The sequence below is a fragment of the Dermacentor variabilis genome, chromosome 10, assembly GCF_050947875.1.
Source record: "Dermacentor variabilis isolate Ectoservices chromosome 10, ASM5094787v1, whole genome shotgun sequence".
NCBI lineage: Eukaryota > Metazoa > Arthropoda > Arachnida > Ixodida > Ixodidae > Dermacentor > Dermacentor variabilis.
Window position 1 is genome coordinate 21177292 of NC_134577.1, and position 16617 is coordinate 21193908.

General features: G+C 45.6%; 1 protein-coding gene across 3 annotated transcripts in view; it reads right to left on the bottom strand.

Annotated features, from left to right (window-relative positions):
* Positions 1–16617, bottom strand: part of LOC142560103 (uncharacterized) — a 111453-nt gene that overhangs the window by 17230 nt on the left and 77606 nt on the right. The window lies entirely within an intron of this gene.

A 16617-nucleotide genomic window follows, 5' to 3' on the forward strand; every position in this document is an offset into this window, starting at 1 on the left:
CAATGAACCTTAGTTGAATGTTAGTTCTCATCAATCTCTAGTGTAATCCTGTTGATACTACGTTATGCTATGCACCCTTGCACCATTTGTGTGTGTGTGTGTGTGTGTGTGTGTGTGTGTGTGTGTGTGTGTGTGTGTGTGTGTGTGTGTGTGTGTGTGTGTGTGTGTGTGTGTGTGTGTGTGTGTGTGTGTGTGTGTGTGTGTGTGTGTGTGTGTGTGTGTGTGTGTGTGTGTGTGTGTGTGTGTGTGTGTGTGTGTGTGTGTGTGTGTGTGTGTGTGTGTGTGTGTGTGTGCGCGCGCGCGCGCACGCATGGACTTGGATGTGAAATCGGGCCCTTGGGTAGAGGTGTCTTTCTTCTCTTGTGCAGCCTAATGAATTCGTTAACTATATAGTGCAACAGGAATACGATGCACAAGAACGAAGTGAACACACAGAGTGCTTCGCTCTTGTCTGTTGTCCATCTGTTACGCTTTATAATGAATACACACCAACTCGTCCAGTTTTCAGTTCGTATGTCGGGCTTATAAGCCCGCTTGTGTCCTGGAATATCTGCATGGCTATGTATCCTGTAATTTAATTTCTGGCTATGTGCTTACAAGTCGCGTGTCAATCTCCTGATTTTCCTGTCAATCTCGTGTGATGTGCAGGCCCAAACAGGTTCTGGTGAATTCATGCAGGTGTGCAGGGTGTTGTGCAGGGTGTAATTTGCACTACAAGTGCTGCTTTGATTCCTTTCAGTTCAGCTTTTCTAGATGTAGGATGACCTGGAATGGTACTCGCTTATATGGGGTTTGGATGGATGTTTGCTTGCATCTTCATGATTAGCAACTTCTTCTGTGTGTTTGGCAGTTGCATATAGCCTACTGGCCTAATTGTTTGCCTCCATATTGCACAATATGGGCGTATTGTGTTTGAATTTAGGTCCTGCTGAGGTTGTGTCTGAATGGAGGGGTAGTCGTCTTTGCATCTCATGTGCTAGCTGGCATAGTACTTTGGGACCAGGTTCTGAGCTCTTGAGGCAAAGAATTAGTGCTGCAGGCTGCAACTCTACTCTGTCAAGGTGCTTGTTCATTTGCTATTTCTCATAGAGGTCTTCAAGAATGGTGAAGTCGGAAAGACCTGTTATTACCCGATGGCTGTATTCGATGAGTTGTCTTTTTTGTGCACTGCTGGTAATTCATACCGTACAATACCTTGGACACAAGCTCATCATCTACGACTTTCCATAGTATCCACTCGTCCACCCCCCATGATTTCAAGATTATTCTTTTCACCAGGTGTAGAATTTGCGTCTACGCATGGCACAATTGTTTCACCCACGTGCTGGCTCTGCCGTCATGGTCTTACACTAGCTGGGGAGTTGTGGATGTTGACTTGCGGGTATATTTGTCCAGCTATGTGGAGCACAATGTGCAATCTGGGGTAGTTCGTGATTCTAGTCTTTTTTCCTACGTCGATGTAAGCCGACTTATCAGAAAGCAAGAGGCCAGACAGGCCAGGAAAGTCTGCAGTGTTGTCGAGAGCTTGTTCCATCATTCTTGATTTCTGTATAAGATAGCTTTCCCGTAGACTGTAGTACACCATAGGCTGTAGTAATTCTCATAGTATGCCTGTGTTGTTGGTGAGGATGGGCCAAATGTACCTCCAACTATCACCTGGAATTTTGCGTATTTCAAAATGTTACTGTTTAACTTAAGTGCTCTGCTAGAAATATTTTTGCTCATCGTTCCTTTTATAACAGTAGCATGAGGTACTGCTATTAAAAGCCTCTTCACCCTCTTGATTCTTTCATAAGTGGTATTACACAATGCCCTGCTATAAAGTTTCTACTGCTTATGGCCCACTCATATCTGCCAGAAGGGACAACTCTTGAAAAAGGTTTCCTTAGTGCTATGTGTGCGACGTAGTATGAGCATTCATGTCTTGACATTTATGCATCTGTAGAACCAGCTTCCTGACGGAGTACTTGCTACACCTGATGATGCTTATTTCTGGAATGCTCTTGAACAATACGTATTGAGGCAATGAATGTTTACACATTCAAATTATCACGAAAGATGGTTGTTTTACAAGTGTGTCCTTTGCTTTCGATTGGTGTTCAATCTTGCATAAGCATGCCCCCCTATGCAACGGTAGTTCGAAGTTTAAGGGCTTTTTTTTAACTTATGACTCCCGTCGAAATGCGACTTCCATGGCTGGCAATTCAACCCCTCGCCTTGTGTTAGCAGCAGAATGCTATAGCCACAGTGAAATACCACAGACCCCTTTCCAGCGTTTCTAACATTCATAGAGCGGGCCATGCGCAAATCTCAAAGGCCATAAAGCGGCGCGCCAGGTTCCTCCCAACACCTGAAGATGGCGCTGGCCTCCGCTGCATCACAGCTCACAGAACAGGCCGCGTTTCTACAAGAAAGCTCCCCGTCGTGCATAGCGTTCGCCGCCAGCGTTTCCCGGTAAACATTACGGTTACGTAAGCTGCAGTTGGCGGGAAGCGCGAGAAACAGTCAGGAATATTTGAGCGCTATCGCGTTCTACTCGTAAAGGCGAAACTTAAGCGTCGTCCAAATTTTACCATCATCATCATTATTAAAGGACACAGACAACGAATACAGCTTTTCACTGTGGATTGATTTATTCCTGTTTTTTTTTATGAAGCAGCGACTTGTGCAAGTACTGCCACATGGCAGACGGGAATTGCACAATATTTAACTTCTCTGTGAACTACCTAATTACGAAAAGTAGATGAAAGCGTAATGTTAGAGTTGTCTTAGCGGCTAATTGTCATAGCATTTCTTTCGGGATAGTTTCGATAAGGCAAGGGTTACACCCGTTTTCTGTAACGATACTCGTTTTGTAGACGGCCATGTATTGACCGCAGACAGGAATTCTGTAACGTTTACAACTTCACTGTAAGCTAACTAATTATGGCACGTAAATGAAACTCGGCGTAAATGATAGAGTCGTTTTATCACTCACTTTCAATATGATTTATTTCGGGCTAGTTTTCATGAAACAAGAGTTACGACCCTTTTATGGAACCATACTCTCTCCGTAGACGGTGCTGCGGCTTAGGGTGGCGTTAGGTTAATGAATCCACCAAGCCTATCGACGAATACGTCGATAGGCTTGGTTTTGTTGGCTTAGACACACGGCTCCAGTTACGGAAGCCGACTCCATGCAGGACCAAGTTAAACGTCCGAGTTCACATCCAGGACAGAGGGTCCTGGACCCTCTGTCCTACTGTACGAAAAGTCCCCGCTTTTAACGCCGTAGTCTTGCCTAGGTGAGTTTACTATAGTCGGGAACAACTTTAAAAAAAGGGCGTTTACTCCTCCAAGGCGGATGGACTCCAGCCTCAACCAATGGGCTCGCACTCTAGACTGACGTCATGAGCCGGACGGCCGATGACTCCACCGATGGAGAAGATGCCCGCCCGCGCTTCAAACTGCGCCGGGTCGCGTCAGTCGTGTGCGTCTGCCCCTCGTCAATTTCCAAGCTGTTTGTGGTGGACTATCATGCAGGAAATATTGCGAGCTTACGATGCACCATTGTGCCCCGCGCACCATTTGTGCCCATTTGCGGCGACGAAAGATTGCTCTAAAATCCCCGGGTGATATGTTCTTGCAAGTAGCATGACATTTCATTACTTATAAAGATAGTAATCACCGTGGATATCGTTATATGGGTTTACACACTAATATATGTTATCAGAAACTTATTAGAAACATGTAAGGCATGAATGTTTCTGCAAACTTGATCAGCTGTGAAGGTGCAAGAACTGCTTGTACCTAAAAGATTCAAAGTTTCACAGGAAGGGATGCAACTGGCTGGTTTCATTGCACAGTTTTGATTTACTTTTCTGTCAGGTGTCATTTCCTACTGTTTTATTCCCACAAGAACAGGCTGTTTGCCTGCTTTTCGCATTGCTGCACGAGTTTTACATGACGGTGCAGGAGGGGACGTTGTCACTGTGCCACTATAGCAAGTAAATAATCTACTTAATTACTAGCTGTATAGTTACCTTTCAAAGCAAATGTTAATACAGGTGCAGTAAGGTTACAAAATCCGCAACATATTCAATGTTTGTTGGTTTATGTGCAAGAGAAAAAAATCTCTAGAGAAGATGTGCAATTAACATGCGTGTAATATTCGAAAACAAATTACCGACGCTGTTTCTTCAAGCCATGGATTTAATGTTATTGTAGAAAATTCATAAAATTCTTGAAATTCACGAAATGAATACGTTTGCGCTAGCGCCATGCAACTCATTCACGGTGGACGAAAAAGCAGCGCGAAAAGACAAGAAGGCGACAAACACACGCCTTGCCTTTTCGCGCTGTTATTCGTTCACCATGAAAGAGTTGCATGTCGCTAGCGCAAACGTATTCATTCGTTCACTATTAATCGCAGCAAATAACCCTTCAGATAGAATTACTGGCAATGTTCGTCGAGTCGCTGTGCAATCAATCGCTGTGCGGCAGTTCATTTTTTTACCTACCGCGACGTGTTAGTCAAATATCCGCCTGTATGCTGGTAGTGTTCTTCAAATGGCAATCGCCACTGTTCGCCATATTCTATTTTTTTTTTGACGGTATCTTGCATCGTGCAGTTGCATTAAAAATTTTTTATGAAGTGCTACGGCAAGAGGTTATAACGCAGCTAACAGTTATTTTGGCTCATATTCAGAAAAAACTGGAGTGACATACAAAGGGTGGCCATTCATCCCCGTTGAATGATCTTGAAACAGTTGGAGAGGAAAGCATTCCTATATCACTCTCCCTTCGTGGCCATGGACCACACGGCTGTCGACTGCTTTGCTTTTTCTTTTCCCCAATTCGCTTGGGTCATCTATCACGTGGCATAACTTCTGTATGAAATTATCCTTATATTATTAAATATAAGTATGCTGGCCAGTTTCCTGCAAATACTGCCGTAGCGACTTCGGTATTTTTTTTTTCTTTCCTTAGATCGTCATCTCTTACGTGCTGATCGAGACGACTTCCACGATGCGCCCCGCGCCTTCACGCCAGCGAAATTCGAGTACCGCACAGTTAGCGACCTTCATGGTTAACTGCGCGGCGTTCACAACGCTAGCGTGAAGGGAAACGCACCACGCTAGCCGCCCTCGAAACAATAAGCAGTACACCTTCCTGCACATTTCCTTTCAAACGATAGAATAATTTTATTACGGGTGGCCTAATATTTTCACGCTGAATATTCGGTAAACTTTCGAATATTAAATAATTACGAACTATTCAGTAAGAACCTAATGTTAATACAACCTAATAATACAAGATGTGGACGTGCTCGGCAAGGTGCGCAGCAGTGCCATATGATGATAAGATCTCGAATAAGCCTAGACTTGAGGAGGGAACGGAAGAAACTGGTACATAAGAAGCCGATCAATGAGTTAGCGGTAAGAGGGAAAATAGAGGAATTCCGGATCAAGCTACAGAACAGGTATTCGGCTTTAACTCAGGAAGAGGACCTTAGTGTTGAAGCAAAACGACAATCTTGTGGGCATCATTAAGGAGAGTGCAATAGAAGTCGGTGGTAACTCCGTTAGACAGGATACCAGTAAGCTATCGCAGGAGACGAAAGATCTGATCAAGAAACGCCAATGTATGAAAGCCTCTAACCCTACAGCTAGAATAGAACTGGCAGAACTTTCGAAGTTAATCAACAAGCGTAAGACAGCTGACATAAGGAAGTACAATATGGATAGAATTGAACATGCTCTCAGGAACGGAGGAAGCCCAAAAGCAGTGAAGGAGAAACTAGGAATAGGCAAGAATCAGATGTATGCGTTAAGAGACAAAGCCGGCAATATGATTACTAATATGGATGAGATAGTTCAAGTGGCTGAGTTCTATACAGATTTATACAGTACCAGTGGCACCCACGACGATAATGGAAGAGAAAATAGTCTAGAGGAATACGAAACCCCACAGGTAACGCCGGAAGAAGTAAAGAAAGCCTTGGGAGCTATGCAAAGGGGGAAGGCAGCTGGGGAGGATCAGGTAACAGAAGATTTGTTGAAGGACGGTTGGCACATCGTTCTAGAAAAACTGGCCACCCTGTATTCACAATGCCTCATGACCTCGAGCGTACCGGAATCTTGGAAGAACGCCAACATAATTTTAATCCATAAGAAAGGGGTGGCCAAAGACTTGAAAAATTATGCACCAATCAGCTTCATCAGCTTACTATCCGTTGCCTACAAATTATTTACTAAGGTAATCGCAAACAGAATCAGGAGCACCTTAGACTTCTGTCCCTGGAAGGATTTCGTAAAGCTAGGCTACTCAACAATACACCATATTCACACTATCAATCAGGTGATAGAGAAATGTGCGGAATATAACCAACCCTTATACATAGCTTTCATTGATTACGAGAAAGCGTTTGATTCAGTCGAAACCTCAGCAGTCATGGAGGCATTACGGAATCAGGGTGTAGACGAACCATGAAAACAACTGAAAGATCTCTATATCGGCTACACAACCACCGTAGTCCTCCATAAAGAAAGCAACAAAATCCCAATAAAGAAGGACGTCAGGCAGGGAGATGCGATCTCTCCATTGCTATCCACACCGTGTTTACAGGAGGCATTCAGAGACCTGGATTGGGAAGAACTGGGGATAAGTGTTGATAGAGAATACTTCAGTAATTTGCGATTCGCTGATGATATTGCCTTGCTTAGTAACTCATGGGACCAATTGCAATGCATGCTCACTGACCTGGACAGGCAAAGCCGAAGGGTGGGTCTAAAAATTAATCTGCAGAAAACTAGAGTGATGCTTAACAATGTCGGAAGCGAACAGCAGTTTACGATAGGTAGCGAGGCACGGGAAGTGGTAATGGAATACATCTACTTAGGGCAGCCGGGTGGCCGCGGATCCGGATCATGAGACCAAAATAATCAGAAGAATAAGAATGTGTTGGGGTCCGTTTGGCAGGCATTCTCAGGTCATGAATATCAGGTTACCATTATTCATCAAGAGAAAATTGTATAACAGCTGTGTCTTGCCAGTACTCACGTACGGGGCAGAAACCTGGAGTCTTACGAAAAGGGTTCTACTTAAATTGACGACGACGCAACGAGGTATGGAAAAAAGAATGATGGATGTAACGTTAAGGGGATAAGAAGAGAGCAGATTGGGTGAGGGAACAAACGCGACTTAATGACATCTTAGTTGAAATCAAGAAAAAGAAATGGGATTGGGCAGGGCATGTAATGAGGAGGGAAGATAACCGATGGTCATTAAGGGTTACGAGCTAGATTCCAAGGGAACCGTAGCAGGGGCCGGCAGAAAATTAGGTGGGCGGATGAGATTAAGAAGTTTGCAGGGACAACATGGCCATAATCAGCACATGACCGGGGTAGTTGGAGAAGTATAGGAGAGGCCTTTGCCCTGCAGTGGGCGTAGCCAGGCTGATGATGATGATAATGTTAAAGCATCCCACGTCAACGGAAGTGAAAGAAAATGGTTATTTTTTGCTTGTGTTGCGTTAATTTAGTGTTTCGTGTCGTCCAGTCATGCAGTACTTGTATATTTGGCGCTGAAACCAGTGCTGTTTTCTTTGAAACAATTTATCTGTCGTTTTACGGAGGTTTTCTGCATTCTTCTACATAAAGAATCTGCGATTTTGTGTTTAAAATTAATTATCCGTACCTAATTTGCTTAGCCTTTTTGTTGCTGTTGCACTAGTAGGACTCGCCGTGGTACATAATAACAGACAAATATACACACACCTGCGTTTGACTATTCGTATTCCCAAATTTTGATATTCGCCCGCTACTAATTTTTCTCATGTTCTAAAAACGAAAAGTAGTGTTTCACAAACGGCTTCTGATCGTCTGCCACTGTGATGCAAACTGTACAATGTCAGCTGCAACGTGCGACCCTTCACGTCTCGAAGTCGAGCTGGTGGTGTGAGGCCTTCGAGGCCGCAGTGTACTGCAATTCGCGCATGTGTCATCTTGCTTGCGGTCATCTTGCGGTCATCTGCTTTGCAACTCCTTTATTTCATGCGACTAGAATTTTGCGACATGTTTTCTTTCCCGTTCTCTAACGTATCTCGACTTCTTTCTGTGCGCCGATCCACTGGCATCCCATTCGAGCTGCAAGTTTCGGTATCCGTAACAACTGCCACAGGTCCTTGCCTTTTCGGGGGCAATATACTGCTAAAGCACAGGTGGCGACAGGCAGTCCTGCAGGCATACGAGTGCAACGACTCTCTGAGAACGTAACTGTTCTGTTCATCCTGCAGTTCCAACTAGTCCATGCTTGACCACTGTGACCGCACATTAGGGTACAATTATCCATCGCTGATATTCCATGGCTCATAGCTGCATCTGATGGTCGGTTGAAAGCATAGGGAGGGGGGGGGGGGGGGAGGGCATTTACAATGCTTTCATATCATAGTGCAGTATCATCCAAGTACTGTACGGTGCAGAGCGTAAGTCTCTTGCTATCCAGCTAGATGACATACAGAACACTGACTTGCAACGTGCAAAGCCACGTCGTTACTCGGTGCGTCGTCTTCTTCAAATAAGCAGGCTCTGGAGCCAAGCCATCAGTTCGACGCATTTTCACAGGTTGCTCAAGTAAAACTCTTGCTTGGGCTAGTTGGTTCATGCTTGAAGTAGTAAAGGCAAGGCGCAGAAGACCTGGACTCAGGAAGAAGAACACAAACGACAGGACCGGCGTTTGTGTTCTTCTTACTGAGTCCTGGTCTTCTGCGCCTTGCCTTTACTGCTTCACAGGTTGCGTTCGACTACGTAACGTATTGCATTGCGATGATGAAGACACCATCGCGGGCCGAAATTCGCACGGTACCGTTGCCGCCCAATTCGATCATATTGCTGCCCGTGGCATAACTACGACATTCCTCTACGTATCGAACAGCCATTCGGCGAAACAGTAGCAGCGAACTTCCAGTAACGTGCAGCACAAGACGTGTGCACATAACGCCATGGCGCAGGCTGACTGTTTCTTTCCATTTCGCATCTCAGACGCACAGCTGCTGTGCATCTATGGGGCACGAAGACATGTGCCCTGTCTCCGTTTAAAAACCTCTCCTGTGCGGGCTGCAGTGTCTTTCCTCAATGTTGCTCAATCGCCATTAGTCCTTTATGAAAGGGAACATGCGAGCGCGTGGCCTGCGCTCTGTGGCGGCTGCCTGCAGCGCCATCAACCAACAGCTAAAGAAACCACGCCCGCTTTTGGCGTTATCTATTGGCAAACGAAATACCGAACGTGCTCGCGCACCAAGCTCGATTTGTTGGCTGCAGACGACGCAGGCATCGCCCGTTGCGCGAGCGAAGAGGGACCAAATCTAGCAGTGCTTGCACACCGGCCACAACTGGTTATTCTGTTTGCCCACAGATGACACCAAAAGCGGACGTGGTTTCTCATACATGCATAGCCGACAAAGCGCAGCGGAAACGGAACGGCCGATCGTACATGCGCAAACCGCCCCGGTTCTTGCTGCGAGTACGTCCGTCGCTTAACGCAGATAACGCGGCCGTGTTCCCATCGACGATGAACGAACACCCGTAGCGCGCCGGCGCTGACCCTCGCCGACCTCCTCACCCGCGCGATCTGGGCGATAGCGGCGTTCGCGTCACCCATCTGGTCGCCTTTCGTAAAGCGATAATCGTGCCGCTCCGTTAGCCGAGTGGATAGAGTGTCGAGCTCGCACTCGCAAGGGCCCACGTTCGATTCCTGGAGTCAGGCAGCGACGAGCTGGAGAGCAGAAGGGTTTCGGCGTGGTCCGCCACTCGGACGGGGCGGGGGACAGGGGATTCTTTGTGCTTTTTCGCACAAAGTCTCCTCTCGCGTCCCCGGGGGTACCCAAGTCGGGCAGGGTGCCCTTAATTCTTTTTTTCATGCATCCTCCATTTATCGGGACGGCCCCGGCTTTCGCGCTAGCGCCATGCAACTCCTTCACGGTGGACGAAAAAACAGCGCGAAAAGACAAGGAGGCGACAAACACACGCCTTGTCTTTTCGCGCTGTTATTCGTTCACCATGAAATAGTTGCATGTCGCTAGCGCAAAAGTATTCATTCGTTCACAACAAATAACCCTTCATATACAACTACTGGCCATGTTCATAACTCGCTGTGCGGTAGTTTATATGTGTTTTTTTTTCTTTTTCTCTTTTCTTTTTTTTCTTTTTTTTTCACCGAGCGCGACGCACTTTGACTGATACGTGAAGAACACAGCTCCACGCACTTCTGCACAGGTTGAAATTCAACGTTTTTTTTTTTTTTTTTTTTCCAGTGCCGTGGGTCCCTCCTTGAAATGGCAAGTGTTCACTAAACGATTTTTTTTTTTCTGGCGGAGTATCTAGTGCTCCTTAGGTTATTTCATGCATCCTCCATTTATCGGGACGACCCCGGCTTTTGCGCTAGCGCCATGCAACTCCTTCACGGCGGACGAAAAAACAGCGCTAAAAGACAAGGAGGCGACAAACACACGCCTTGTCTTTTCGCGCTGTTATTCGTTCACCATGAAAGAGTTGCATGTCGCTAGCGCAAAGGCATTCATTCGTCGACTACAAATCACAGCAAAGAAGCCTTCAGATACAACGACCGGCCATAATCGTGAATCGATGTGGGGTAGTACATTTTACCTATCGCGGCACTGTTTGACTGACGGTGCACATACCACGAAAGCCACCCGTGAAACGAGAGCAACACGCCTGCACTCACGTGCTTCAGCTGGCTAGGAGGACGTCTGGTGGCGCCGGGACCCACGCCCGTAGTCGGCTCCACGCACTCCTGCACCGGTTGAAATTAAACGTTCAGTACAGCTCCGTGGATCACTCCGGGTGTTAGTTAAAATATCCGCCTGTATGCTGGTCGTGTTCTCGATGCTGGTGGTGTTCGTTGAATGACAGTTGCCACTGTACGCCAATTTTGTTTCCGGCGGCGTATCTTGTACTTGTCGGATTATATAGAAATTTCTTTATGAAGTGCCCGCGAGATCTGAGAGCAAACAGATTTTTTTTTTTCCTCATATTTAGAAAAGACGAGACTCGCATACAAAGGGTGCGCATTCATCACAGCTTAATTATTGAGAAACAGTTGGAGAGGAAAGCATTCCCAAATCGCTCGCCCTTCGTGGCCAAAGACCACACAGCTGTCGCTTGCTTTGCTTTTTTTTTCAGTTCCCTTGGGTTATCACGCGGCATAACTTCAGTATGGAATTATTTGTATGTTATTAAATATAAGTATGCTGGCCAGTTCCTGCAAATACTGCTACAGCGACTTGCAGAATATTTTTTCTTTCTCTTTTCGTAGACCGCCATCCCTTACGTAACCCGTTGTGCTGATCGGGACGACTTGCACAATGCGCATTACGCATTCACGATGGAGATATTGAAGTACCGCAAAGTACCTTCATGACTAAATGCGGGACATTTACTACGCTAGCGCGAAGGGAAACGCATCGCGTAAGCGGCCCGTGAAACGATAAGCAGCACGCCTACCTGCACATTTCCTTTTAAACGAGAGAATAATCTAATTAGTGGTGGTCGAATATTTTACATTGAATATTCGGTAAATTTTCGAATATTAAAGAATTACCAGACATTCAGTAGTCATTCTTTATCAAAAGTTGAATAGTTATTCAAGCGTTGTTTTACGTTTTGCGGTGGAAGCCTACATGAGAAGCCATTATTATTATTATTATTATTATTATTATTATTATTATTATTATTATTATTATTATTATTTTGCTTGTATTCTGTTATTTATTGTTTACAGTAGTCTAGTCGTGCAGTGGTTTCGTATTTGACGCTGCAACCAGTGATGTTTTCTTGGCAACAATTTATTTGCCGTTCTTGCAAAGCTAGTCGTACAGTAGACATTCGTTCTTCGGGAGCTTTCGTGCAGTTCTCGAAAAGTCATGTTTCACGAATGACTTCTGATCGTTTACCACTGCAACGCCAACGATACAGTGTAAGCTGCAAGGCGGGACCCAAGGTCGCTGTATAGTTTTACGTGCTTCTCGAGAAAAAGTTTCCATTTCTTCTGTTTGTGTGATTATTGTATCAAGTTATACACGTATACTAGACTTGTAGTTTTGACACCTGATCAGCAGTTAAACGATGTAGAATTATACAAGTACGCTCATTGGGCGTCCCTCGTTTTCTTGCCGGATCTGTTTGCACTAAGACGCGCACTTCCTACATGTATATGAAAAGAAAGGACCGCCGAATTTCTAGCGAGCACTGTAAAATTTGTCGGCACATCACCCACAACATGCTCATTTCTTTAACGAAAAATACATCAGGCGTACCGTTTAGCTCAACTAGGACATTAGTATAACTATTGCGCGTCTTGTGAAACACACGAAAATAGTGAGAAAACAAAGGTTGAGTAGTTCTGTTCAAAGAAGTCTGCGAACGCACGCGCTCGTCTGGGTTCTGACGGTTCGACATCCACGGCCAGGCTTCCAAGTGATCCTCTCTCATCCGAAAGGGGATTGGCCACACTTTAACTGCTCGTAGGGCTTGGTTTCTTATATAGGTGCGTTTTTTTTTTTTACCAGGGACCGTGAATGCTGGTCTCCAGCCCCGACCAGGGCTCACCCTGGTCGGCTAGTCGTCTCACTGAGTCGGTGCCCCTGGAGTGTTTTCTTCGCAATGGAGTGAACATCTTACCCGCGGCGATCGTTCCCACAGATGGTGGATTCATTCGGTTGACCGCATCAGAAATTTTCCAGGAGGAGCTGCGCGGTATAACCGAACACTTCATTGACATCTCGGAGGTTAGGCGTTTTGGCAAGAATGGTGGTCTGTGCAAGTCATCCAATGTCCAGTGCCTCCACGATTTGCTTAACTGCGCGAGTTTCGCTAGCATTGCGGTTCATGCTTTCGTGCATCCACATATCGCGTGCGTGAAGGGCATTGTTCGGGGGGTCCCAAACAATATCACTCCTGAGGCCTTCTTGAATATGCTCTCTCCCGTTGGTGTTGTTTCGGTTTACATGTGCAATAGTTCAGTAGGTGATAACCGATTTCCAACTGAGAGCGTTATCGTCTCTTTCGCCGGTTTAACGCGCCCGTCTAAAGCGAAGGCTTGGCCGTACTTGGAGGCCTTGACTCCTAAAGCACTGCAATGCCTAAACTGCTGGAGATTTGGGCGCAGTGCTAATGCCTGCAGATCTTCAGTGAGATGCTGTAATTGTGACGGCTCTCACTCCACCTCAGCCTGCGATGCAGATGCTCCGAGGTGTTGCTTATGCGATGGCTCCCATGGTGCTACTGATGCTACCTACCCCGCGCGAGGCCATGAAATGCAGGTGCTTGAGATCGCGGAGAAACATCATTGTTGACGCGCGGAAGCGATAGCAGCGATTAAAGAGCGTGAAGTCGGTTACGCATACGCTGCATCCCACCAGTCCACATCACTAGAAGCCACAGTTTCGGCCGCAGTAGACGCAGTTACTAACAAGGCAATCCCATTAGTTATGGAGCGACTTTTTAACACTTTTGCCAAAGGCATAACCGAGATCATGACTGCCAAATTCAACTGCCTCCTCCAATCGCACTTTGCAGCTGCAGCCCCCACCCCTTCAGCTAGTATTACTGCGCAACATTCAAACGAAACAAACTGTGATAGTCAGGCAGAAATTGCGTCTGATACCTCCGTGTGTTCTCCACTATCAGCATCTGCAGGACCTAGCCATTCATTTGAGCACATGAGGCTTGGGACCATCAGCAATAGACGTATGAGTTCCCCACTTTCACCCACTGATTCTCATAAATCTATGCCGAAAAAAAGGAAAAAACAGTGATCAGCACGAGCAGGATGCGTTGGGTTCTGCTGTGGAGTCATCCATTTTGGGATCGCCATAGCTTCATCAAAAGTTCAATGGAATTGCCGCTCTATATCCTCCGGTCACGTTGACCTTCTTTATCTAGTGCACAAACTCATTCCAGATGTTATTTTACTTCAAGAATCATGGCTTTCTTCACATCAAAGACTTAGTATTAATAATTTTCGAACATTTCGTTTAGATGGCCCAGGTAGAGGCGGCGGGCTGCTAGCATTAGACTCATCAAAAATGTACCATAAGGTGACTGTCACTCTTAAGCATGTGTGTTCAGACTGCGTAATTTTAGGATTAGATTTATTACGGCCTGGTTGTGCTTCGTGTACAGTGGCTAATGCGTATTTCCCGAACGGAGTCAAGTGCGCGGATCACCTGGACTCGCTGTGCAAACTGTTCTAATGCAATGCTCCTGGCCGAAGACTTTAATTCCCATCATTCTTCTTGGGGACTTAAAATGGATACTTGTAGAAAGAGGTTGTGGAATTGGATGCATGACAACAATTTTCAATCTCATAATTCGAGTCGAATTACTTTTCTACGTGGGCGGTTCTCTTCTTTATTAGGCCTGACTTTCTCTTCTGCTGATATGTCTATTTCATCTTGGGACACATTTGACAATGGAACAAGTAGCGATCACTTACTCATTACTTTTAGAATTTTGCTTTCACGTCAGGCTCCTACGTATGGCAAAGACGGCTAATTATAAAACTGAGAAATCTGCTATAAATGCAGGTTTATCAGCGCTGACCACTTGTGATGAGCAACGGAGAGCTGACTCTGTGGTATCGCTTTTAAATTCTGCTATTCAGCCCGCTGAGTTTGCGGTTATGTCTGGCAGCTCGCCGTCAATCTCATCTTGGTGGAATGAAACTTGCACATGGGATTATAGATGAAGAAAAGCAGCGTGGAAAGGTCTCCAACATAATCACCGAAACATTGGACGGACTATAATTTCTGTGCAGCTGTGTTTAAAAGAACTGTGGCAACAGCTAAACACGAACAAAAAAAAATGCGCTACATTCAACTTTGTCAAAACCAGAAAGAAGATCGGCACTTTTTAGGTTTTTACGAAACAAAAATCTCTTCAACAGTCCGTATGGTCCCATTCTGCTACAATATCCCGCACAGAAGCGGCGGATTAACTAAATGAGATCGCGAAAGGGCTTGAAAGCACGCTTTTCTTCACAGTGTCCCCGACCTAGGAGATTTAGAAGGTCGGCATCTGACTTTGTAAAAGTTTCCATATCTGAATTATCGGATGTCATCTTAACTATACATCAATCGGCTCCTGGACCAGACGGCATCACAACTGCTATGATTAAATTATTGTTTAACTCTTTCCCAAATGAACTCTTGCATATAGTTAACTGTTCACTACAATATACATGGATCCCGACCTCCTGGAAAATTGCAGAAATCGTGCTATTACTAAAAAATCAAAACCTCGGATATATCTTGGACAACATTCAGCCAATTGCTCTTGCTTCGAATCTAGTCAAAATTGTAGAAAAAGTAATGCATGTCCGGCTCAATGACTTCACTTCTTTTCAGGGCATTCTGGGCTTGAGAGAAATAGGAGTTACGCCTCAATGTTCCATATGGTCAGCTCTCTATAATCTACGCAGATGACATTGCATTTTTCTCCTTATCACGGGATATCAATATGTTATACCAAATTTTGCAATCATATTTGTCTGAACTAGAGTCCTGGCTGGACGGACTGTCCATTTTGCTTAGCGCCAAGAAATGCTCGTTACTTGTGCTTCCATTGTCAAATCTCATTTTTATTTCTCTTCATTACCGAAATTAACCGATACCGCAAGTTGCAGCCTTGAAGTACTTAGGGATAAGTTAAACTAGCAGCAACAAATCGAATCAAATGCCAGGAAGGGGGAACGTGCAATCGCATTGTTGCACCGGTTCAGTAATAAAAACACAGGGATGTTTAGAGCTACGCTGCTTATGATTTATAAACTTTACGTACGCCCCCTTCGCGAATTTGGCTCTGTTCTTTTTTCGGGATGTGCAGCATACAAAGTAAGGCCTTTCATATTACTAGAAAGGCAAGCGCTTCGCCATGCCTTCGGCTGACAAGTTTCGTGGTTAACAATGTACTTTATTTAGAGTCTGGAATAAGCGGCACACTGGCGGCAGCAGCGGCAAGGAACGCGCATTTTTTAAAGACGCTTCTCTGATGATTACAGGCAACCCGGAGCTTCTGATTGCCATTATCGTCTGCGTCAACGTGCGTTGGTCGCTGGGAAGCGGAATTTTTCGTCCTGCATCGCTACCACCAGCGGACACGCCCCCAGTCGGACCAATCTATAAAGGACACACTGCAGCCTACAACTGTCACACTGGCGGCAGCAGCGGCAAGGAACACGCATTTTTTTAAGACGCTTCTCTGATGATTACAGGTTAGCTACTAATTTATTTTATTATATTCTTCTGCACATTGTTACTGCTGCTGCTGCTGCTGCTGCTGCCGCCGCCGCCGCCGCCGCCGCCGCCAAAGGTGCTGTCATGCCATTAGAAAAAGAGTGTTTGCTGTGTGGTGTGCAATTCAATGAATCAGATTTCAAAATAGATTGTAGTGGCTGTGGACATACGTATCACACGGGAAAGTGTGCAGGGATTTCTAATGCTACAATTAAAGCTAAGGGGGAGCAGTACCGTAGTGCATGGCGCTGTACAACTTGCAGACGTTCAAAGGGTCGTGCCGCGCCACCCGACAAAACTGATGACTCAGACGCGCAGGATGTTCG